This window comes from Manis javanica, chromosome 5 (genome assembly GCF_040802235.1).
Source record: "Manis javanica isolate MJ-LG chromosome 5, MJ_LKY, whole genome shotgun sequence".
NCBI classification, from domain to species: domain Eukaryota; kingdom Metazoa; phylum Chordata; class Mammalia; order Pholidota; family Manidae; genus Manis; species Manis javanica.
The window spans coordinates 155,268,477-155,293,866 of NC_133160.1; the positions used below are offsets into that span (position 1 = coordinate 155,268,477).

Genomic DNA, 25,390 nt, shown 5'->3' on the forward strand with positions numbered 1-25,390 from the left:
ACATCTTTTTGAAAAATAAGTCAATCTCAGAAAAAAAAACAGGTAGTTAGCCAGAAATCTAGTATGTTTTCTGAATCCGTACCAGGAGTGATATTAATTACAAGAATACAGAAGCTGTCTTTCTAGAGAGATCCTTCTCTCCTGCTTTATTTCCCCTCTGAAATCATGAGCCCATGTTTGTGACATCACTGGGTTGCTGTGGAAATGTTTACTTCACAGAGGATTTCCAGCTCAGGTGGGGAATTGTGAGAGGAAGTGTGAAGTCCTGGAAAAACACAATTGGTTGGAATAAAAATGGGCAGCATTTGGAAAAAGGATTCAAAAAGAAAATAATATAAATTGCCTGTAACAGTTTGTTCCAAGTTCTCCTGGAAGGATTCAAATACTTGTAAGAACTTCTTACACCGAAATGCCTTTTTTAATTGGAATTGTACTTGCTATAAATATCGAGTATGAAGAGTTGGGCGGAGCAGGTAAGGAATAGCTTTCAGAAAAAAAATTTTTCAGCTACTCAAATCTTAAAATTGAGAGAAGAGTTGGGCCCTAAAATACCATCTTGAGGTGTGTGTATAGGGGATTATATCCGCTTACGTTTTTATAACGTACAATAAACTTAAGAGAATATAGCTCCATTTAAAAAATTGTGACTCAAGAGGCTTGAGTTTTAGTGCAGAAGCTACAAAATTCTTATGCATTTTGAACTGTTAAATCAACAGAATGCCAACCTAGAGCCTTTCTTCCTGCTGGGGCAGTATTGTACCCTAAATCCACTTTCCAGTTTTCTTAGCCTAGCCTAGTTTGATGTAGCATTGACTTAGCTTAACTACAGGAGCCGGCTAAAGGAAATGGTTTTGCATTTGGGATGGGAGGAGGCGGCCACGGGTGTGTGTGTGTGTGTGTGTGTGTGTGCCTGCGTGTGCGCGCGCGCGCGGGGTACGAGGGGCACCGGGGAAGAAAAAAATCGAGACATAGCAACTGTGTGAAAATGATTTCCCAGAGACGGGAAGAGGGGTCTATGCACGGGAAAGCATTTTGAGGAATTAAGGGAAAAAAATCTTCAACGAAGCTGGGAGGGAGCCTTTGCCAGGAGGGTGCGGGGCGTAGCGGGAGACCTGTGCGTCTCCGCGGGCATCTTTCTTTCCCTTCCCAGGCGCGGGTCGACCCCTCCCCGCCCAGCCACCTGCGCGCGGCCGCTCCCGCGCCCCCTGCCGTCCCGGGCACGCACGGCCCCGCCGGGAGGGCCGCCGGCCGGCCGAGGCGGGGCAGCCCAGGTCTGGCGGCGCGGGCTGATTTAGTGGCCGGGGCTGTAGTACAGGCTGTCCCCGGCAGCCGGCGGAGTCAGCGCGCCCACGTGACGGCCGCGGCTCTCCGGTGAGCTCCCCAAACAGACGCACCCCCGGCCACACGCGCGCGCGCGCGCGCACACACACACACACACACACACACACACACACACACACACACACACAGACGCACGCACCCCCGCGCGCACACGCCCGCCCGCTCTGCCTCTGCGCCCTCCATCCCGGCTCGCTCATTCTCTCGCCCTCTCGCTTCCCCTGCGGTCTCTCGCTCTGCGCGCACACACCACACACACGCACACGCACACACACGCGCGCACACACGCAGCCGGCTCAGGCGGCGGCGGCGGCTGCCCAAGTCAGGACGAGCCTCTCTAGGTACCGTCTTGAGAAGGCGGCGGCGGCGGCAGCCCGAGCATCCCTCCTCGCCCGGAGAGGGAGCACCGCCGAGAGTTTCCGTTCCCTTGGCCGTTCCCTTCCCCCTCCTTTATTTTCGAGAGAATTTCTCTTCGCTTACTGGCTTAATTTGATTTAGAAAATTTTGGGTTGCTTTTGTGTGTGTGCATTTTTTTTTTTTCCTTTTCCTCATTTTATTTGCATCCAGAGCATGGCGGGCTGCGGGCTGTCGGAAGACACCTTCTTCTCTTCCTTCTTTTACAACTACGGCTCCTCCTGGGAAACCCCTTCCAACCAGGTAAGGGGTGGCTCGGTGCCGGGCGGCATCGCGCCGTGTGCCCCCCGCCGCGCGCTCACTTGGCACTCGGCGGGGAGGCACAGGCTTGGGAGGGGGTGGGGAGGCCGGGGGGCCAAGTGGGTCGCCCTGTCTGGGTCAGTGCCAACCGGCGAGATGAAGTGCCCCCCTTTCCCAGTACTAGCTCTCCAGTGTCCAGGGGCTGTCCTCCTGTGCCCAATCTGCCATTGACACCACCCCCACCCCCCACCTCCCAACCCAGCAGGAACCCGAGAAAGAGGCAGGATCTGGCACGTTACCCCGAGCAACTCCAGGCAAAACCGGGGAACTCGAGCGCAACCTTCCCCAAGTCGCCACGGGCGCCGCGCCCCTGTGCGCCCGGCGCCTGCCCGCCCTCCGGTTGCGCCGAGGGGCTGCGGAGCTGCGAGTCCCCCGCGACGTGCTGTTTTCCCCTCCACTCCCCTTGGGCCCCAAGCCACCTCTTTCCCTAAAATGGCTGCAATCTCAAGTGGAGGCGTCCCCTGACCCCGCGGCAGGAGGGGGGCAGAGTGGATGCTCCTGTGCCCATGACCCGGCGCCTCCCCTGGCGCGCACAGGCACCTCACAAACACACACACTTAACTTTGATGACTGTGCAATGCAGTCCGGCTGCATCGTGCCCTCGACGCTCCCCGCCGCTGGCCTCTAGGTGTGCATGTCGGTGTGACTCGCGGGTGGGGGGTGGGCAGGAGAAGCTGGAGGTAGACGCCGGAAGGGGGGGCGTGGAAGGAGATGGGTGTTAGTGGGCCACTGATAACCTGGAGAGACAGGCGTGTGCTCAGGGTCGAGGGGTGCAAAAGCTATTCTGGGAGCCAGAGCGAGAGAGAGGAAAAATGCGTTTTAATTAAATAACTGTTGTAGTCTGCTGCCCCCACCGCTTGTTTGGTGAAAGTCTACAGGCATCTGTCATCTCCAAACTACACGGGGAAGTGGAGCTGGAGTCGAGGGAGGGGAGAGAGGTGTGTGTGCGTGTGCGTGTGCGTGTGTGTGTGTACGAGCGCGTGTCCAAGCTGGGGAAAGTTGGGGCCGGAGGCGAGCCGAAGGGGCAATGGGGGAAATGCAGCAGCAACTCGGTGGGCTGCCCAGGGCGCGGGGGATTCCCGGGCCCGGCGGAGCGCGCGCCGGCGGGGAGCGGGCAGGCCGGCTGGAGGGTGTGGAGGAAAGAGATCGGTTCAGCCCGGCTCACCGGCAGCCGCGGCGTCTCTTCTCCCCAGCCCGCCCTCCAGCCTCGGCCGCTCGCGGGGCTGCCCGCCGCGCTCGCCGGCTCCGGCGCGCTCCCTCGGGGCCGGAGGGGCAGCGCGCTCCTGTGAGCTCCGGTCAGAAAAGCCAAACCCCCAATGCAAAACAACCGAAAAATGCGCATCACCCCCAGTTTCCAAGAAACTGAAATGCCAAACTAGTAGTTGCCCGGCGAAGACCTCGCGTTTCCGGCGTGGGCTTTCCAGAACGCGCCGCGGCCATCGGAGTGAATAATACATAAGGGCGGCCCGTGAGCCTTGGGGAGGTTCCTGCCGCGGCGGCAGCAGCCGCGGGGACGGCGGCGAGCTCCGGCCAGACTGCCGGGCGGCCGCCGCGGGTGGGGGCATCTGGGCCCTCCCCGGGAAGCGCGCCGGCCTCCCGCGGGGCGCGGAGCTGCGGGTGGGGCGAGAGGGCAGCCCTGGCGCTCGGACTGGGGGTTCGGAGAGAGGCAGCGGGGAAACGCGAGGCCGGCTGTGAGTAGAAACTTGCAGGAACTGCCGGGTGGTCGGTCCGGCGCCGGAGTTAGGGACTCAGGGGTTCCCCGGCTGTGCGAGGCCGGCGCTGGGGGCTTTCTTTAGGCCACCCAGCCCCGTCTGGCGGGCTCCGGGTGCTCTCCATGCCTTCTCCGACTCCGGATTGCAGAGAGCCAACGGCTCCTCTGGCTCGGCAAACTCCAGCTCTCCAGGAGCGGGCGTCCGCGCGCCTCTATGTGTGTGTGTGTGTGTGTGCGTGTGTGTGTGTGTGCGTGTGTGTGTGTGTGTGTGCGTGCGTGTGTGTGTGTGTGTGTGCGTGTGTGTGTGTGTGATTGTTGATGACTCAGAAACCAACCCCAGCTCGCCTTTAAGGACCGATGCGAGTAGGAAAGGCTTGAACCACACACCCAGCACAGGCCCGGCGTGGATTCGGGGTTCGGGATTCCTGGGCAGCGCCGCGCTCCTCAGTCCTGGTATCAAATGCGTTCTAAGTTTCCAGCACCTGCACCTCGAGGCTGCAAAACTCGGGCACTTTCTTTCCCTCCCAAGGAAGAGAGAAAGGAGACCCGAGTGTAAGGAAGCATGTAGTGAGTGATGCAGCTTTACAGCGATGGGAGGCTTGGCAACATCTTTAATGACATAGGAAACAAGTCGTTTAAGAGCGTTTAAAAGCGAAGGGCTGAGGCCCGATTTTTTAAGACAGGCAATCACGTGCAAACTCCTTGGAAACCAAAGGAGGTGGGCGAGAGGGATGGGTGCAGGGCAGGGTTGGAGTAAAGGAAGGAGAGAACTAGAGAAGGGGGGTGGGGGAGAGTTAAAAAGAGGAAAACTATCGGCTACTTCCGATAAAGTTAGTTTAACTTGACTTGGAAGAGCCTTTTCCCAAAAGGCAAGATCTTTCTACCAGAAAGGGAGACTCATTTTGCTAAGAAAATCTAAAGGATTTCTGATAAAGCAGCTGGCGCTGCTCTGTGGAGGATGGTTAGCTGACAGTCTGGTATTGGGTGGCGTGCCACTCAGTGCTGTGGGATTGTATGGTGGGGAAAGGGAGATTATCTGAAATATTGATTTCTTCTAGTGGTGCGGCATAAACTTTAAGACAAAGTACAGAAGCAAATGAGAGATGTACACCGTTAGAGAAAGGTGCCCTCAAGTGCTACCGAAGCTTTAATCTCTCGTGGTAAATGCAGGCAGGCAGTGCGTCTTACCAGGATTTGCAGTTTCCAAGGCCGCCGTATCACCATTTTCAGGGAAGAATATAATGTGCATAGGATCTAGGTTCTTACCTCCAGTTTGCCTTCTCAGCGTTTGAGCATGGGCAAGTGACTGAGAAACCTAATTCTAACTGTTCCTTCGGAGAAAAAGCATTAAACAAAGGCAACAGTAAATCTCGTCTTGGACTGGAGCAGGGCTGCTATGGGGAGGCCTGGGCCAAATTTGAAAGAGTGAGACTTATTCATGATTTTTACCTGAATTGCTGCCAAAAAGCTTACAAATTCTCCATTCCCTAAAAATAGCAAATGCTCTTCAAATATAATTTGTTTACTCTACCTCAATTAAAAATAAAACCCTCTTCCTAGTGTTATAAAGTGCTTATGAAGGTAAGGGTTGACTGAACTAAAAAAAAAATCAAGCTTTTTATTTCTAGATCAATATGATGTGCTCTCAACATCTAATACCATGTAAAAGGAGCCTTTTTACAACATCAATAGCAGGCAGGCATGTCTCCTAAGAAGCTCTTTTCCTGGAATCACAAGGCATTTTGATTACTTTCATTTTCACAAGAAACATGATTATGACACCTCTGGTTATAAACAAGCAAGTAAAAAAAAATGAGGATTGGGGGGTTCTTTATATAGAGACCTGGAAATCTGGAACCAACTGGGGCATTTATGCATTACCGAAAACAAAAACAAAAACAAAATCCCCAACTAGGAATCCTGTTGACTGGAAGGTTTTTAGTTGTTTTGTGACATTTTATTACTAAAGCTGGGGGTGGGGTGCATTGGCGTGAATTTTTTTTTTTTTTTGGAGAGAGTCCAATGTGTATTAGAGCTGAAACTGCATCTGTTACCATTTAAAAACTGGGAAATTCTATCCTATATCTGAATAGACCATGTTTCAGATATTTTGCACCCACTTGCCAATGTGCAAAACATACCACAATGAGAGTGTGTGTGCGGGGGGGGAAGCATCTGCTTAGGTGGAATTTATTTCTTCAATTAGAATGAAAACCCCAATTAAAGTGTGTATGTGAAATGTCTCTGATTTGGCTCAATGCAGCAGACAACAGACCATTCTTTAATTTACAGTTTCACGCCTAGGGATGGCAGTAGTGCAAGCTTCCAAAACCCAGCGTTATCTTTTTATACTGTGCTTTTCAACCCCCTCGTCTCTCCTGTAGTTGTTTAAGCTTTCTGTCTCCATCGTGAAGCTGCCCATGGAGTGGTCATTACAGCTTGCAGTTTAGACCTGGGTCACCTTATTCATTGTTACTATGTAAGCCTGGATCGAAGCAGGCCAGGTCTGTATGATATTGAATCAATCAATTGAAAGTGAAAAATGGAGCCAATTAGCTGACTGCTTGGGTGTCCATAAGGCCAAACATCATGACTTTATTCACCGATTGACCAGTTTTTTGGTTCCTGGGTAGCTTAACCTGAGTTTGTGAAAAAAGACATTACCTCCAGGCTTGACTAGTTTTTTTTTACTTTTTCTTTTCCCACCTTGCCACTCCCTTAGAATTTTCAGATTAGAAGTGTACAATAGCATCCTTGTAATGACAGGCGCTATCAAGACTAGGAAGTGACTCTTTTGAATTCAACCCTGTACTTCTGTTAGCCCGTACCTGTAATTCTGTGTACTCACTCTATCTTCTCATGCAGGATGGAAGTTTCAGTGCAGACTTGTTAGTGGATGTGGGTGAGTTGTTGAAAGCTTGTGCTGACTGCCTTTTTTTTTCTTTTTGGCTTGGCATGACTTCTGTGAATCTGGATAGCCAAAGCAGAATCGAGCAGCTCATTGAGGAACACTTCTTTTCCACCCAGCTCCAAGGTCTTCAAGAATTCAGTATTTCTTTCCCCTCTTTTCTGGGTATTTCATAATTCTTCAAATGGTAACAATGTTTGGATCCACGGAGATGAGCCAAAACTTGGGAATGTCCTCCATGTACAAGGTTGTTAGAAAACCAATATCTTAAAGACAAAAAAAAGATAAACTGGGTTTCTATACATTTTAAACATTTTTATTTTCATGTGGATGCGTGTATGAGCGGCAAAATAGTTTTTAGGTGCATTTCTGTGTATCTGAAATCAATTTTAGAAATGCACCCATAAATCCAGCTCATGTAACCCAAGTTTTTCCAAAGTTGGGTTTCTCCTAAGTAAAATACAAAAGTGAAAGGGACTTGTCATTACTTGGGTTTGTTGTAGATCTTCCAGAAGGGCTCACTTCCTTTTTTTCACTCAGCTTGAAAATATTGCTTGCTTTTCTTTATAGAGTTCTGTTGACCCAAACCTTGGGAACCAAAGACTAGTGATGGTAGCTACTGTTTATTAATGCTGTTCCAAATGTTTTGCATGTATTTAACTTACTTAGTTTCCATGACAACATATGAGTTAGGTATTTTTATTATTATTCCCATTTTGTAGATGGGGGAAAATAAGGCACAGAGAGTTAAGTACCCTGCCTAAGATCTCAGTGTTCTCTATTTACTCCGCAGCACAACGTAAAGACATCTTCTGGTCACATGTACATTTCTAGCAACTTTGCAGTGATGGTGTTCATTTGCCAGCTTCATGACAGAGGGGAGATCTCCTTTCTTTGTCCAAGGTTGTCCATTTTTCTAGTTATTTATATAACCAGGTATAATTCTCATTGGGAAATGAAGTTTCCGTTCTGGTGAAATCAACCATAACTAACTGTTGCTTTCTTTTTTTCTTGGTATGGCCTGTTTGAGTTTACCATTCTTTTCGGTTTGAATGGTTGGTCCAGTTTGAAACACAGACTACGTATTCAGATTGCCAGCTCCTGACATCATAAATAATTATGATTTAGTGGAGGGCTCATTCCAAATGTACGCATCAGTAAAAGAACACTTTAGAGAAAAAATGTAATTTTAAGATACATGAACAGAATATTTGATAATCGTTCAGATGCATCAAAACCCTGTCATTCATATGTATATGTACATATATAAAACAAATATATATGAAAAATATATACATATAAAACATATCATTTATAATATGTATTTACATACATTTTATATACACATAAAACATATATATAAAACATATATATTTGCATAAATCCACTCTTATAAAATCCACATTATTTGGGTTTGTACTGTATGTATATGTATGTTTGCAGTTTAGTCTGATTTTCTCATCATGGTTGTGTTGGAGCAGGTGTCTTCTGTATCAAATCACGCTCCTAACCTTTATGTCCATCATGAACTAATGCCTTTTAGTGGTTCATCCCCTGTATTGTGATCTTCCAAAATGTAGTTGTGGGAAAGGGAGGGAGAACATTAAATGTCAGTAGTTACAGCACGACAGTCTCTAGGAAGAGGGCAAAGAGTTTCTGGCAGCTTTCACTTTCCTGTGGCCCTAGCGGAAACGTAAAAGAGCAGGGTTTGCATTGGAATGAGAATGGGGTCAGCCACCCTTTGTAGTCATCATCAAGGAAGCAGAACTTCCTTCCAGAGAGACCATAGGAAATCGATGATCACACTTAGCCAGTGAAGAGGTAACTGGACAGCACGGCACTAAATGAAAGGGCAGCAGAAAAGTGGTTTACCCCAGAAGGCAGGGTGACTTTTTCGTCTCCTCAAAGAATTCACATTTTTGATACAATAATTTTATTTAAATATTTCTTTCTTTTGGGGTTATATGCTTTTTAAAAAAGGAAAGGAGAAAGTGCCATTAGGTGATGTTACCATCTTTTTAGTTAATTTTTTAAGGAAAGCAGACTATGAATATGGTACCAGAATCCCCCGTTCCCTTACTTTTTTTTAATACAAAATGACCTAATTTATTAAAGCTACCAGATTTCTGTTTGTTTGTTTGTTTCCTGTTGTCTCAATGCAGAGGGGGAGCTTGCCATGGGGGAAGGCCCGCCTTGACAAGATGTTGCCGAGAGATCCTCATACAAGGAGAGGTGTGGAGGGGGTGGAGGGTGATCGCTGATGTAAAGGGAGCCGTAGATGTGGAAGCTTAATGAAATGTGGAAAAGCAGGTGTGCGGTTCTAATATGCTTCCTCTCTTCAGTGTGCACTACTGATTGCTTTGCGAGCACTCTTCTTCTTGGAGGTTTGAAATATAGAACTTCAGGTAATAGCTAAGGAGAAAAGTGAATGTCTGGCTTACATCTGGGTAAAGACAAAACATCCATGTAATCTCTTGCCTGAAAGAGTATAACAAAGTGTGTTAGTTGTATAACAGCAAAACAAGAAGAAAAGGCACAAAGAGAAAGAAAGCTCTAACCAACACCCCCTACCACATTTTGCTCCAATTTATTATTTCCAGTAGCAGTTTAGTCCCTAATGTTAACAATGAATGATTATGATTCTGTAGTTTCGTTTACAGCATGAATTAGCATTTTGTTTTCTGTTACGGCTTTTGAATGAGGAATTATAATGTATAATTTGCTGAAAATAGATGTTATCATCTCTTAGGATGGGAACAACCACATAAACTTGAACAAATGATAAAAATGGAATCAATTACATTTCGAATGGAAGTAGTTTACAAATCTCCAAATACAAAGTGGCAATAGTAGCTGGTTATTGTAACAAATAATTAGTTTTTTTAAACAACATTTATTGAATTCCATTGACAATTTGGTAATTGTTCACAGTCGATTGTAGCCCTCCCTCTTCCAAAATGAAATGTGGCGTGGAATGACTGCATTTTATAAATTGCAGTTTGCCTCATTATTTAGTGTTGCAACCAGAATGTATATTTATTTGCGTATGTAACCCTTTCTGAGCAATTGTAAAACTTAGCCAGTGAAGAGGTAACTGGACAGCACGGCACTAAATGAAAGGGCAGCAGAAAAGTGGTTTACCCCAGAAGGCAGGGTGACTTTTTCGTCTCTTCAAAGAATTCACATTTTTGATACAATAATTTTATTTAAATATTTCTTTCTTTTGGGTTATATGCTTTTTAAAAAAGGAAAGGAGAAAATGCCATTAGGTGATGTTACCATCTTTTTAGTTAATTTTTTAAGGAAAGCAGACTATGAATATGGTACCAGAATCCCCCGTTCCCTTGAATTGAATAAAATGGTGTCACCAAGCCTAGCTGGTAGCTTATGATAAATACCCAAAAGGTTGATGATCAAGAGTGTTTTCAGGTTTCAAAAAAGAAAGGAAATAAGTAGTCAAGATGGGTGTGTGTGAGTATATGTTGAAGGAGGAAAGATTTTAAGTGATTTATCAAATAGGCGAATCGTATTTTAACTTCAGTAAGAATTAATTTTTCCTTCCCAGTGCCATCACTCTCCTTCCTAAAGCCCTTTCTGTCTTGCATTGTTGATGTGTAAGTCATACCCCCATCCTCGTCCAGAAGTCCCTTTCTGGTAAGGAGGCCTGCTTTCCTCCTTGCCGGATCCCTCTTCATGTCTGCTTGTAGTAGCCAGACAGAGCACATGTGTTGGATAAATGGCTGACATCTCAGAAAACAACTTTATACCATTATACGTGTCACTTTATTTATTGCTTTTTGTCCCATTTCTTAGGATGCTGGAGACAATTCTGCAATGTCATTTTTGAAAATGGGAATCTGACTTGGAGAATAAATGAATCCTGCCTTCATTTAAACATCCTCAGGGAAGAACATGATTGGTTTACCATAGGCTCACTAGACCTCTTAATTTTTAAAATGAAAAATTATGAAGTATATACTTAAATTAATAAATTCAGAAAGGATAAAGGAGGAATAGTGGGAATCTGAGGGTTTTTAATCTCTTTTTTTTTTCAGTAACTGCTACATGCTGAGTGGATCATTCATTTTTGATTATTTCTAAAAGATTAATCTATTTCTTTAAAGTTAATATGCAAAGAAATATGTTCAACATCACTTTATTTTTAGATCCCACGATTTAGTCTGAAACAAATCAGTGGTGCATTATAAACACACAAGAATGTATCTAATGACAGGAGTCAGGCTGAACAGATGCTAAAAAAGATGCTTCGTGTGAAGTCGAGGAGCTGCAGGAGGGAATGGGAAAAAAAATTTCTAGAAGTTGGAGGGCTTGTGAGGTGAACACTAGAGAGACTTTTCACCCACCAAATATGTGCTTGTTGCAGTTCAGAGCAGAAGGGACTGCATTTGCTCCTGCATAAAAGTAAGAAAGATGTCATCCATCCCCTAGAATGGTTGTGAAGATTTAATGAGACCTTGGAACTGGAAAGACTAATAAAGTGTTAGGTCTTATCAGTCAGTCCTCAGATCTTACAGAGTACCTGCTATGTGACAGCCTAGCAGAATGTGTCTGGCACGTAGTAGATTCTCAATAAATTATAGTGAGTCAATAATAATGCAATCCATGTACTGGACACTTACTATAACATTTCAGAAAACATAAAGTGCTGTATATGAATTAACTCAGTTAGTCATCAAAGTCACCCCAAGAGGTGGGCACTATCAGCAATATTACTTAGTATCTTAACTAAGATCATGCAGCTGGTAAGCGGTACAACCAGAATTGGTATCCATTGTGTTGACCTTCCAAATCTAGGTTTTAGCCCCCATGCAAGGCTGCCTTCAGATGGATGAATTAAAGGATGGTGGAGGGGAATCAAAGATGAATAGAATATGCTCCTTGAGGCGTGAGCGTGGGTTACAAGTGGAGTCTCACCTCTATGCAGAGAAGGTCAGAAAAGGGCTAGTGCGTTAAGGATCCTTCCAGCTAACAGTGCTATGATCATTTGGGTGAGGGGGAGTTTACTTTGCACTAGAATCACAGAAGGTTTTGAGATGGTAATTTGGGCAAGTGAGTGCAAGAGTGAGAACGGAGCAGTGGGGGCATTCCAGCAGAAAGGAAGAGAGGAGGAATTTGTCCAGTATTTGCCAAAGCTTGTGTTTTTTTTTTTGTCAATTTTTTCATTCAACAAGATTAACTGAGCACCTGAAATGTGCTTGTCCCTTTCCTCAAGGAGCATTAATTTAGTAGGAAGGATATAGATCACATGACATATATGATATATGTGTATGTATATATATATAAGCATTATATATATAAATCCTTTTGTGTCTATATTCATATATATACATGTATCATCAATCTGCCATCTGTCTACCCTTCCTTCCATTCATCCATCCATCAGTCAATGATCATCTCCTTTAAACTGTGTGAAGTACCAAGAAAACCACGGTACACGGAGAGAAGAATGGGTAAGGGGGCAGGGTCTGCTCTGTTCACTGTTTCAACTTTGGACATTTGCAAATAGGGACTTCCAAGAGTGAATCTGCAGTCCACCTGCAGGCCCTCCCTCTCTCTTACTTAGCAAAGGAAAGAAGCGAGCAGAGTTGGGATCCTGTGAGTTAATAATTTAGATAGGACAGTTGCTTTCCACCATTATTTTCCATCTGTCACAAGCTTGCAAAAAATCTTTCGATCTTAGCTGAAAGTTAACATCTTTGCATCATTTAAAAATCTCTGTTGACAATGTCAAGAGAACAGTTTAAATTAGTAAATCAAATGTAAAGTTTTATTTTGGATCTTATTGCACTTTAATAGATGATTAAAGTTTTTCTGGGTTAAAATTAGTCACCCAAGCTAGAGAGTGATGCAACATCTGAAGTTGGAGATGCACTCTGAGGCCCACTCAGCAGTGCTAATGAAATCCTTTGCTTCTTTGTGTGATGTCAAACTAAAAGGGTTACATAGCTTTGTGAAAAGAGCCAAAAAAATTGTTAAAAGGAATGGAAACATCTCCACAATGTTTATCAAAGGCTTGTTATTTTAGGAAGTAGGACTCCATTGGTAATTGATTTTTTGACCCTGCCAGTAACAGTTGCATTAGAAATAATTGTAAAATTACTTCCCTTGATTAACCTGGTCTTAGAGAACATGTTGCTAAAACACAATGGGTTGATTTTTACATGCACTAAAATAAATGCTGGCTCATCTTTCCAAAATTTTGGTCATATCCATTCTTTTACTGTACTTGTATAATCAAATATGATGATGGTTTGGGGAGTGTTTGTAAACTGTTAAGTGCCCTCATAGTCATCATCATGGTGGAAAGGGAATTTGCCTTCTTGAAAGAGAAACTATCTTTGTAGTACAGTAGTATTAAATACAGACCCAGAAATAAAGTGTATGTTAAATAAACTAATATATACATTATTCTCACTTAGGTAGATATTTTTAGAATGCTCATTTACAATGATATTCAACATTTGTGTTGTGGGATCTCATTCCAGGAGCAAAGACTAAATCCGTATGAAATGTCTGCCTCTTCTGCCACAGACTCTGTCAAGTGACCGCTCAAAGCATCCCAAACAAGCATTGACTGAGGTCATTTCAGGCTAATGAGTCTTCTCCAAGAATTACTTCGTTGTTTAAATAAAGTAATTAGACAATGTCCTGTAACATAAGTGCCTTCGAAAATACTTAAAGACACCCTTTTCCCAGAGAATTTTGGGAAAATGCCTCATCTTGTATTTGGGCATATAGAGTATTTATGAAGGCTTCTAAAACAGTAAGCACTGCTTGAATGCTAGTGGTAATTATTACTTCTTTATGCTGATACTGTATTTAGAATAAATAGCCACAGTTTTTTTCTTAGTTGATTTATAAATGCCTTTTTTTTAAACATTATTCATACCACCCAAGACATGAGATACAGTGGGATACAGAAAAGATTGGGTATTTTAGTTGTTGACTAACATCTTTACTGACCATCTGAATAGCAAAACCACCTTTGACTCATTCTGGAAATTTAAAGAGATCAGCCCCTAATTCAAAGCGGGTCAGAAAACAGAAGGGCAGGCATGTTCCTTTAAGCACCAACTCCAAAAGACATTTGCTAAAAAGGGAGTTTCCCTTCAATATTAGGATGAATAGCTCTTTTGTCCTGCATTTTCAAGTATAGGGCATACTTTCCTTGTATGTTAGCACTTAATTTTAAAAATATATTTAAATTGGATTTTCTAGGGCACTGTTTTTGAATATCATATGCCAGAAAACTGATGAAAGAATATTATTGATTTTTTTGATTAGAGATGTGATTCATTTTTGTTTTGGAAATGTTTTTAGGAAAGTTCAGCAAAAAGAGGCAAATCAAGAGCGTACATAATACATACACTAAAGATAATCACAGATTAATATTTTAATGTATATACTTCCAATCTTTGTTCTAGGCCTTTGTATTTCATTTTTAAACTGGTATCTATATAAGTATAGCCTGATTTTAGCTCTGTAAATCATTACCAACATGCTATGTGGTATTTCATATGCCTCGATATCCCCTTTAATGGTCTGTAGCATTCTATTGTGTGAATATAGGATCATTTATTTAATCAGCCTCCTAAAGGTGGATATTTAGGTCATCACCAATTATGTCTAAACCTGGTGCCTATCTATGATGATTTCTGTAGGATAATACCCAGTAGTCAGAACTGCTGGGTGAAAGGGCATGAAATTTTAAGACTTTTTTGTTAACTGTCTCTCAATAAATGTACCAGCTAACACTCCCAGTAGCTGCTTGTCAGGCTCCCTGGGGAGGCTATTAGGAAATGAATCCTCATATTACAGTGTTTTCTTTGTCCTTATGAAAACTTCAACACAAACCTCTTTAATGGCCATATCCGTCAAGAGGTCATATTTATAACAACGATGCCCTTCTTTTGTCTTCAGTTGCAGCGAATACTTTGGGCTGCTAGAAAAAAAGGTGTCGCCCGTCACCCAAGGAAGCAGTTAATATCAAGAGTTTAACTCTGGTTATCAGATGAGCATTTTCTCTCTTTCTCTCTTTCTCCAGGGCAGATCTCTGTAAACACCTATCAGCTTATGTTTCGGTTGAGATCTACAGAGAGAAAGATCTTTCTTGTTTCACTCACTGAATTACTTAAACTTCCAAACCAGGAGTAAGTCTGAATTCTGAGCAGTATCTCTTACCATTCCTGAAGTAATTCCAGTGGAAGGGGAATATCGACGCTATACTCATGGGTCATTATTTTCGTATTGGAGGTATTTGTGGCCATGAAAACTCTTGTACTAAAGTAGAAATGATTGCATTCCACCGTGAAGGTCACTGTCGTTTCTCTCTGGCATGCTCCACTTGCTTCCTCAGGTGACCGCCTCACAACTTGGTCAGTTGTGCTTTTGGACCCTTAGTCCATTAAAAGTATAACTGCCTTTTCCCATATCTTGCCTTTACTACAATCTGATGCCTCCCTAAGAAAGTGAATTTTTGAGGTACAGTGGCAGTCCATTTGCTCACAGCCCTGCAGCCCAGAGGGGGTGGACATTGTTGTTTCTGGAACATTACTTTACCATTAGCAGGTAACACTGTATGATCCCTGTCGCCCCTGGGGAAGTCTTTGTAGACATATCATATCCTTCTTCCTGGCCATCTTATCATCTCACTGTTACTGTACCTTGTCCCCTGAGGGCTCAGACACCTGGCTTATGTCTCCTCTCTGCCCCAGCTGCCCCTGCCAGGGTGATTAGCATCTGTGCATGTGGGTGGTACCCATGGCTTGGCTCAGAAATTACAACACTTCACCCTCTACTATTCTTTGGCAGCCCAGTCACATTGCTCACACCCTGGCCTCATCCTTTGGAATGGCTGTATGTCTGGAACCTTTAACTCCAGGGTAATCATTATGATTATAGCCTAAAAGCCTTTCTGCTCCCTGACCCATTTATTTCCAAGATGGCTGGTCCCTGTAATCATCTCCCTTTTCCCCAGTTCATCCCCGTGCTTTCCCCATCGCTCCTTTTTAGCCAGCCAGTCTCAATTATACATCACTTTAACCACTCTTTTGGCAAAACCACAATGTCCTTCATCTCTTGCTCTTTTCTATTGGTCCACAAAATGGATCAGTCCAACCAATTGTCTTGCTCCCTTCTGCATGCAAGCTGTTGCCCACTGCTGGAAAAACCCAGTCATGCTAGAGAATTCCATTATAATTTTATTGTCCCCAGCCTCAGTGCCATTAAATGAGCATTGTACAGGTCATCAAGCTCATATCTCCAACTCCAGACACTGCTGTTGTCCTCTACTCCCCGGCCCAGCATGGGCTCCCTTCCTAGGTGAGGATTTGTGGTCACCCATGGTAAATTCCCTCAACCTTTGGTCTCATGTCTGGAAATCTCCATCTTTGCACCCCCATTTTCTTGCACTTGTAGGTATTATCCCTCCCCTATATATGTAGATATAACCCCTCAGCTATGATTTTGTGACTCCATACACTTAGAAATACATGTTCTAAAGTCTCTACCAACTTGAAAAATTCCTCCATCAACCTTTCACTTCCCTTTAGAGGTTTCCTGTCTCCTCTTGTTGAATGGCACGAAAGGCCCCGTTGACGTTGGGGACTATACATTCTAATGACACAAATATGCATGACTCTTAAGGTTGGTTTCCCACAGTTGCTCACAGATTCCTGGACCGGGGAGGCTGACAGTGGTCCAGGGCAGGTGACTTACCTACCAAACTCAGCAAGAGACTTGTCGGTACTCATTGTTGCCATGTGCTCCCCTCCCATTCACTTTTTAATAACCTCCGATACTTGTTTAGCTTTCACACTTCGCCGAGACTCTTCTGGCAATGATTTTGTAATTCCCAAATGCTGGGGACTCTTATGAGTCCTGTGTATGTTTTTTTTTAAAAGAGATTTCTGCAACTTTGGTTCTGCCAAGAAATTTCCTTTTACTTCAGTGGCATCTTCCTGTCTTTCATTGTGTCTCCTCCTCTCCTTCCTTGACTCCCTTGTGTTGCTTTACCTTAAATGTGATGCCCCTTGGGTCCCAACCTCCATCTCTTCTTTTTTCACTCCGTTTTTGCTCTCCTGTGCAATCTACCCACATGGGAAAATAAGTCACATGCCTGCCTTTCAGATTTGCATTTCCAAGCAAGATCTCCCTCCTAAGCTCCAGAATTTTTTTAACCAACTGGCCACTTGATAGTCCCATTGATATTTCAAGCACGGTAGGTCAAAAGTAGAGTTCCTTATCCAGAATGCATTGCTCTTGAATTCCTTATCTGGGTGAAAGGCAACAATACTTATCCTAACTTTTGCAGTATATCCAACCTTAAGGCTTCAAACAACAACCATTCATAAGTGCAGAATTATATAGGTCAGGGATGTGGGTTGAGATCAGTCAGGTAGTTCTTCTGCTGGAGTCAGCTGGGTTCACCTAGGTCCACAGTCAGCTTGCAGCTCATGGCCTTACTCATATATCTGGCAGATGGCTGGCTTTTGGCTGGGTGTATGGGACTAACTGAGCTATGTTTCCATCCTCCAGCACGCTAGCCCAGGCTCATTCACAGAGTAGTGATCACAGGATTCCCAAGAAAAGCAAGAGAGAGGAAGCTGCAAGGTCTTTAGAAGCCTTGTCTTGGATGTAAAACATCACTTCTGTCTTATGCTTTTGGTCAGAACAAGTCACACGGTCCACCCAGATGTGGAGGCACAGATTCTACCTCTGGTAGGGGGAGTTGCAGAGCCACACTGCAAAGGCATGCATGTGTGTGGTGGGCATGGGGTGGGAGACAATTAGTGGTCACACTGACCATTTCCTATATCCATAACTCATGTCAACCTGTATCTCTTGCCTTCCTTCTCCTTTCACTTCTAGTCAACCATTAGGTCAGATTGATTAGCTTTTATGTTAACCCTCTTAATTGGGCCTACCTTCAACAAGTAGTCTACATAATTCTTAAGTTTAACCTCTGTATTGGCCAGGTCTGCTGTATAAAATACCACAGAATGGGTGGCTTAAACAACAGAAAATTATTGTCTCAGTTTCAGAAGTCAAAGGTCAAGGTGTGAGCAGTGCTGATTCCTTCTGAGGGCCATGAGGGAAGGATCCATTCCAGGCCTCTCTCCCAGGCTTCCACGAGGCCATTTCTTCCTGTGTCTCTTCATGTGGGCTTGTCTCTGTCTGTATCCAAATTTTCCTCTTATAAGGGCACCAGTCATAATGGATTAGGACCCACACTAATGACCTCATTTTAATGTAATTGCTTCTGCAAAGACCCTATCTCCAAATAGAGTCACGTTATGAGGGGCTGGTGGTTAGGGTTTCCATGTGAATATTTTTGGGAGAACACAGGTCAGCCTGTAACAATCTCCCCCACTCAACCATCTTCTACCTTGCAGCATTGTTATAGTGATAGGGTTGAAATCTCATGCCCTTTGTTAAGTTTGTTAATGCCAAGTGATATATTTTTTGCCATTTTTTACATCTCCCTCACTAGAGTGTAAGCTCCATGAGGGTAACATACTATGTCTTCTATCTCCAGTGCCTGACAGTACACCTCCAATAAATAGTGGTTAATTTAGATGAATGATTGCCTGCTTGTGAAAAAATTAGTAAAATGAACAACCCTTGGTGATGGTCTTCAGTGATCTCAGGCTTTATCATTTAGCAGTGAGTGGTGAATGTGGCCTTATGCCTGTTCGCTGACCATAAACAAGGTAGTAAGATGATTCTAGCTGTCACCCATTCAAAGTCATTGATAACTAGTTCAGAATGACTGAAGGATGTGGTTGAGAGAATAGAACTTCATAGGCCCACTTTTGCAATTAGGACACATTCTTTTAGCTAGAGAAGGAACTGAGACTGCAAATGACAGCTATGTTGGACTTCTCTGAAACAGCCTGTATTGGGCTTTTTCAGAGGAACAGAAGAAACGATGTGTGTGTGTGTGTGTGTGTGTGTGTGTGTGTGTGTAGAGACACAGAAAGAGAGGAAAGACAAAGAGAGAGAGATTGATTTTAAGCAATTGGTTCATGCACTTGTAGAGGCATGGTAGGTCCAAAATCTGCAGAGCAGGTTGGCAGACTGGACACCAATGGAATAATTGCCATTAGAGTCAGAAGGCCATCTGCTGGCAGAATTCTTGCTCAGGAGAGGCCAGTCTTTGTTCTATTAAGGCCTTCAACTGATTGGAGAGGCTCACCCACATTATGGAGGGCAATCTGCTTTATTCACATTAACCAATTTAAATGTTAATCTCATTCAAAAAACACCTTCACAGAAACATCTAGAATAATGTTTGACCAACTGTCCAGGTACCATGGCCCAGGCAAGTTGACACAAGGGGTTATCCATAACACAGTCCAGTTCTCCTGGTTCCATGAGGCACTTCATGGTATCAAATGCAATGATGGCAATGTAGGCAGAAGGATTGGGATGCAATTAATAAGTGGTCTATGTACACATGTAGAAGAGACTTTTGTTGAAAATGTCATTAGGGTCATGCCTGATATAGATATTAACCAGCATTTAAAAAGGTATTCTATAGTCTAAAAAGGAATAGTCATATGCTTTTCTGTAGCTAGAGTGGAAAATATGATGAACCCTGAGTATTTAAGAAAAGTTTAAAATCTTTATTTGGTGGTAACTTAATTCCAGTCAGTAAGATGCAATACAAATATAGATGCTGGAGTCATTTTTATGCAAACATGAAATCAAAGTTTATGGTATACGCTGGGAAGGGGTATTACAGATTAAACAAAATCATGAAAGTCAAAGAATTATTTGATTAGGAACCCCAGCTGAAATGCTGATTATCATAGCTTAGTTATCATCCACTACTATTACTCTTAGAGCTATTTGTGATTCTAATCAAATTTCCTGTAATTTCTTGTCTTTGAGCATACTCAAGAAGAGTTATGAAAATAAATAATTGGTTTCTTAGACAGTTTTTGGATTCTGAGAAAATCTTTTATAACAGAAGAGGCCCTTATGGGTGGTCATTTAAGGGGCAATAACCTGGTGCTACATTTCCATTAGGCCTTAAAAACATTTATAAGGGTGAGGAATTTGGTGCAAGCTATGTTTTTTTCCTTCAAATGGCCAGATAGTCAGATGATGAAATACTGTCTTCAAAGATGTTTGTAGGCATCTGGTCCAGACTTAATATGCAGTGCTTATGAAATCAAGGGAAGAGAGAAAGGTTGCTTATAATGAATTCAACACAGTGATTATTAATACTGCCATCATTTTTACTAGTGAGTATAATTCAGGCTTCAGGTTCTTCCATTTTTACTGGGAAGAAAAGAATCTCTGAAACATTTATCTCTTCCCAGGTAGGTTTGCATTAGAATTCTACACTGCTTTTAGTTTCTACCTCTACATATTGAAATTTATCCAAAGAGAAATTCTAGAAGAAAATACAAGAATAGTGTGATGGTGAAGGTCTGGTATACTACAACCAGGTCTGTAAGTCTAACCTTCAGTTTTCTGATCTGTAAATGGATTTTGTAATATCTACTTATTGAGGTTATTGCTAAGAGTTAAGTGAGATAATACATGTGTAAAGCTCAGGGCAGTGCTTGGAATGTGGATGGAAACAGAAGCAACACGATGATGTTAATATAAAAAGAGAGGGAGACAGATGTGGCACATGTGGCCAGACTCTTATCAGGTACACAAGAGACAACTTTAGGGAAACCATAATATCAGTTTAACCTCATTTATCTCTGTCTCCCTCTGGATTTGTTCCCACAGACCATGTTGGTGGTGAGGTAAGTTTCCATAAAGTATTGTCTAGGAACAAGCACTTTTATTCCTTTGTTGAGAAGCCTTGTACTCTAATACACCCCAGTCAGTTCATTTCCAGAAGGTCTGTTGTCTACTTCAGATTTTAATATTTTTTCCCTTGATTTGCAAACAAAATGGAAAAAACTGCCCATTTATTTGCAGGGAATAAAAACATGTAATACCATAGAAAATTAGCAGGTAAAACTCTAGAATAACATGATTCTTCAGTAAAATACAATCCAATTACAGGAGACAGGTAATACCCAGTTCTTGTTGGTTGACCTATAATAAATGAGGATTGCTTAGGTATTTAACATAGAGTGGTATTTCAAAACCAAATGGTGACTATTATTTCCATTATCTGTGGAAAAAATAGTGTTAAGATAGAAAATAGTACTTTGGGCTTTAAAAATGGGGAATAAATATTTTGAACAAAATTCCCTGAAAAGTTGTGACTCTTTCAATCTCATGTTAAAGGGTTATTCTTTCAACAAATATTTTGGGAGGCTGTCATGTTCTAGGCACTGTTTTAAAACCTGAATATAGAGCAGTGAGCAAGAAAGAAAGGCCCCGACTTTGGTGGAATGTATAATCTGACGGGAAGAGAGAGAATGAAGAGAATGAAATTGAATGCTGGTTTATTTCTGAAATTAATTTTGGAAAGTAGTAAGTGCTATGAAGATTATGAAAGAGGACTGTGATGGGACTAACAGTGATGGGATGGGGTGTGTGTGAGGCAGAGGGGATGGTCAGGTGGCGGTGGGGAACAGGGTGGATTGCCAGAAGAAATCCCTGTGGGGTCTCATTGGAGCTTCTTTGGGGTGGTGTGGCCTAGCCGGAAGTGGATGGCACTGGCCATGTGGCTGCAGTTGGATGAGCTAGGCGATGTGACTGAGATAGGGATGGAGGTAACAGAGGTCAGACCCCCCGAGACTGCAGGTGCCGTGGGAGGAGTTTAGAATTCATTCTCAGTGATGGGGGATCCACTGGACATTTTTGTGCAGGAGAGGGACGTGGGCTGATTATGTTTACAGAAAGATTGATCTGGCTGCTTCAAGGAGGATGGGCCCTAGCAGAGGCACGAATGAATAAGGGGGCAAGAATAAGCAGGTGTAAAGAATGAGCACCTATGTAAAGCAGGTGAGAGACATGATGGAAGCAGGGACTGAAAATGGACATCATTACTGTAAGTGGAAAAGAATTTGGGCAGCTGTCTCTGTTCACCATTGTCAGTCATTTGAGTTTGGGTATGAAATGCCAATGGAAGACCTGCTGTGGGCTCATCAAACACTGGACAGTGGACAAAGAGTTCAGGGGCAAGGCACAGCCTGCTGTTTGGTGAAGTGGGGTTATTGTAAAGTGTAGAAAAATGATGTATCCAGATATATAGGAAAGTAATGTTGTCTGGGTTAAAGGAGAACTTTCAGAAAATTTAACAGTAGGCACTCAAGTACCTTTGCCCACCCTCTGGTCTTCCTAGAACATGCTTTAAATGTCTAAATGAGCAGACCTCTGGGTGCTTGGTTGCTGTAAAGAAGGCTTGCTTTGTTAGAAGAAGGGCTTGGTGCTGAAGTCTCTTAGGGCTGCCGGTCATTGCCTCGGTGACCGCAGTTGTTCTGTGGGGAAGGATGTCCTCTGGGCCTGTTTCATGCCAGTGTTCTTCCTTTTGTTTGCAAGGAAGAAAACCCACACAACAAACACACACATATGACTTTGGTGCATACAGAATGTAGGGTGAGGATTCAGACACATCATTCAAGGGATTCAAAGTAGGAAAGTGAAGTGAAGCCACATCTCACAGGAAGCAGGACCAGACACTGCAGAGCCAGAACAAAGGCTGCCTGCCCTCACCGTCTTAGCAGCCCTTTCAACTCTGATTCACGTGGCCTAAGATTCAGCCCAGAGGCTGCCAGTCCTGATGCTGCATCATCACCTCAGCTCTGGTGTTGCATCCTGGCTGAGGTCCCTTCTCTGCCTTTCTTCACTCAGTTTTCCAGAGGGCAGTTCTGTTTGCCTCAGGCCCTGGACTCACCTGCCTGGCCTGGTTTGTCGTGGCCTGGGACTGGTTAATGTGGCCCCTCATCCATGCACTGGTGCTGGGATGGATCCCCCTTAGCTGTTCTATGAAGAAAAGCCATGTTCGGTTTCTCCACAGCCTTGGGGCCACTTGCAGTGGGGAAGGATGGTGCCTCCATCCTGTCGTGGAGAGGGTGAGAAGGCCCTGTCGGTGCAGAGAATGTCTCTGGGCAAGACAGGAGGAAAGTGTGCAGTGGGGGAGCGGCAGTCAGATAGGAGCTGCTGCTGGTGGCTGAAGGGCCTGCTCTAGAAGGGTGTGTTCTAGATGCAGTGGTCTGCATCTTATACTTGTGAAATAAGCAGAAGAATGAGACAGTTCTCCAGTAAATTCCACCTTTACCTGTCAGTCTTCATGAGTTTTGGCTGCTCTAACAACATGCCATGCACTGGACGACTTTCAAACAGCAGAAACCTATTAGAGTTCTTCAAGCTGGAGGTTCAGTATCAGGATGCCAGAATGGCTGGGTTCTGGTGAGGCCCTCTTCTGGGTTGCAGGCAGCTGGTTCTCACTGTATCCTAATGTGCCTGGACGGGAAGACCTCTGGTCTCTTCCTGTGGTTATAAGGGCACAGATCCCATCGTGGAGGCCACTCCCTCATGACCTAAGCACCTCCCAACGTTCCCATCTCCTAATTCCATTCATTGGGGATTAGATTTCAGCATATGAATTGGGGTGGCACAATCATTCAGTCCATAACACCACCTGAAATAATGAAAGTTTCACTTTTTATCTGGCAATAAGGCCTTTCCTTGGCATCTTTCTGTGTTATAAGTGTCTTTGTCTCTGTCTTAACCTTGAGGGAGTTATAATATATAAGGGACTTGTACAACTCTGTAGCAAAAAAACTAATCACCAGATTTAAAAAATGGGCTAAAGATGAATAGAGGTTTCACTAAAGAAGACATACAAATTGTCAATGGGTCTATGAAAAGATACTTAACAGCACTAATCATCAGGGAAATGCAAATCAAAATCACAATTAAATGTCACCTCAGACCTGCTGGGATGACTAGTATCAAAAAACAAAAGAGCATGTATTTGTGAAGATGTGGAGAAGTTCAACTGTCCCTTTCCTTATCCTGGCTTTGCTATACTCTGATTTGCAGAACAAGGTTCAGCTGGGAAATAGAAGATGTGTTGGGACAATCCTGCATCACCACTCTCTTAGCTTGGCTGCTATAACAAAAATACCTCAGACTGGGAGACTTAAACAACTTTTATTTCTCACTGTTCTGGAGGCTGGAAGTCTAAGATCAAGGTGCTGGCAGATTGGTGTCTGATGAGACCCTGTTTCCTGGTTCACAGATGGCAGAAGGGGCGAGAGAGCTCTCTGGGGTCTTTTTCTCAGTGGCACTAATCCCATTCATGAGAGCTTCACCCGTATGACCTAGTCACCTCCCAAAAGCCCCTGCTCCTACTATCATCCCATTGAGTGCTGGATCTTGACATATGCCTTTAGAGGGGATGCAAACACCCAAACCATAACAACATGGACAGAATCATTTCAATGATATTGAATGAGTATCTTTTGCCCCATAATGTTCTCCATATTCTCAGAATATATTTGCCAAAGGTGGGCACTGCCTTCCCAATTAACTTAGAAATGCGTAATTGTGAAATTTGGGAATCGTTTTCATCTCTCCCACGCCCTGACAGATTTGAGGACTGCAGAGGGGCTACAGACATGACCCTAACTAAACCTCTGAAATGCTTTAAGTTCAAAGCTTAAGAAATACCAACACATTTTTTGAGAGGCTTGGAAGAATGGAATCCTATGGATACAGTTGTTACTATTTTATAATGTTAAAACGCACTGCTGGTACTCTGAACAGGGCCCCTATAAAACACATCCAGTACTGACAATCTGGTTGTGTCATTGTAGACAAAAAGGAATTGTGAAGATATTGATTTTATATCAACCTGGGCCTACTGAAACATGATTTAGGAAACATTTAAATGAAAGACCAGTCAGAGAAAGATTATATAAATCTTCAAGACAGATCATCGGTCTCGAGATCTTACTTAATGTTCACACCTGTGAATGCTGCTGACTGGATAGGGTTGGTCCTAGAAAATAGGGGAAAATGTCTTAATATTTCTGGGTGTTTTGTATAGAGCTGGTCATTTAGTCATGGGGGTGTTTTCTGGAAGGAGGATTAGTTGAAGACTCGCTGAGCGACTACTTCAATGTGGAACTACTCTGTGCAGTCAGGCTGGTCAGAGCAAGCAGCGCCCCTCTCTCTTTTTCTCCCAAACTGACACAGACTAGCTGCTCGCCAGATATTCACCAAGGCCACTGTATCCTGAATCACTTCTTCCCAAGTATAAGTCTCATCTTCTCGAGGGGGTCAGTCTGACTTTCTGATTCACACCGATCTCATCCTCCCTGATGTCCACACAGCATTTGATTGTGAATGACCTTGCGCAGTTCTCTGTTTTCCTACATTTTATTTCATTCATCTTCCAATCTAGATGGTAGGTTCTTGAGGGTAGAAACAACTCTCAAAACTGACCTTTCCTCTTGGCTACAACTTTGGCTCACACTTTCATCAATTTTTGCTTGGACGAATACAGTAGTTTCTTAATTGTTGAGCCACTAGAACTGCCTAGAAATGAAGTTTCTAAAACACAAGTGTGGCTGTGGTCATCCTTGTTAAAGAACCCTTCAGAGTCCCATTGTCTTTCGCTCACCTTGGTTTGGCCCTCTCTGACCTGTCAGGTAGCCAGCTCTTCCTGGTATCACCTCTTAGAGCCTTCACACCGTCCCTTCCCCACCTCCAGAGCTGTTTCTTGGTGTTCAAGTGCGATGAGATCTCTCATTCCACTGAGCCGTTTATCC

At 43.7% G+C, this 25,390-nt stretch overlaps 1 protein-coding gene across 3 annotated transcripts in view; it reads left to right on the forward strand.

Moving 5' to 3' along the window:
• Nucleotides 1-223: 223 nt before the first annotated feature.
• Nucleotides 224-25,390, forward strand: part of PPARGC1A (PPARG coactivator 1 alpha) — a 608,395-nt gene continuing 583,228 nt past the window's right edge. Inside the window, exons 1-2 of one of the 3 annotated variants that reach the window (XM_017653378.3) lie at nucleotides 224-473; nucleotides 1,906-1,995. The gene's annotated coding sequence lies outside the window, so the exon portion shown is untranslated. Of the gene's footprint in view, nucleotides 474-1,451; nucleotides 1,996-25,390 lie in introns of those variants that run through there. The other 2 variants (XM_073237777.1, XM_073237776.1) reach the window with 2 other exon arrangements.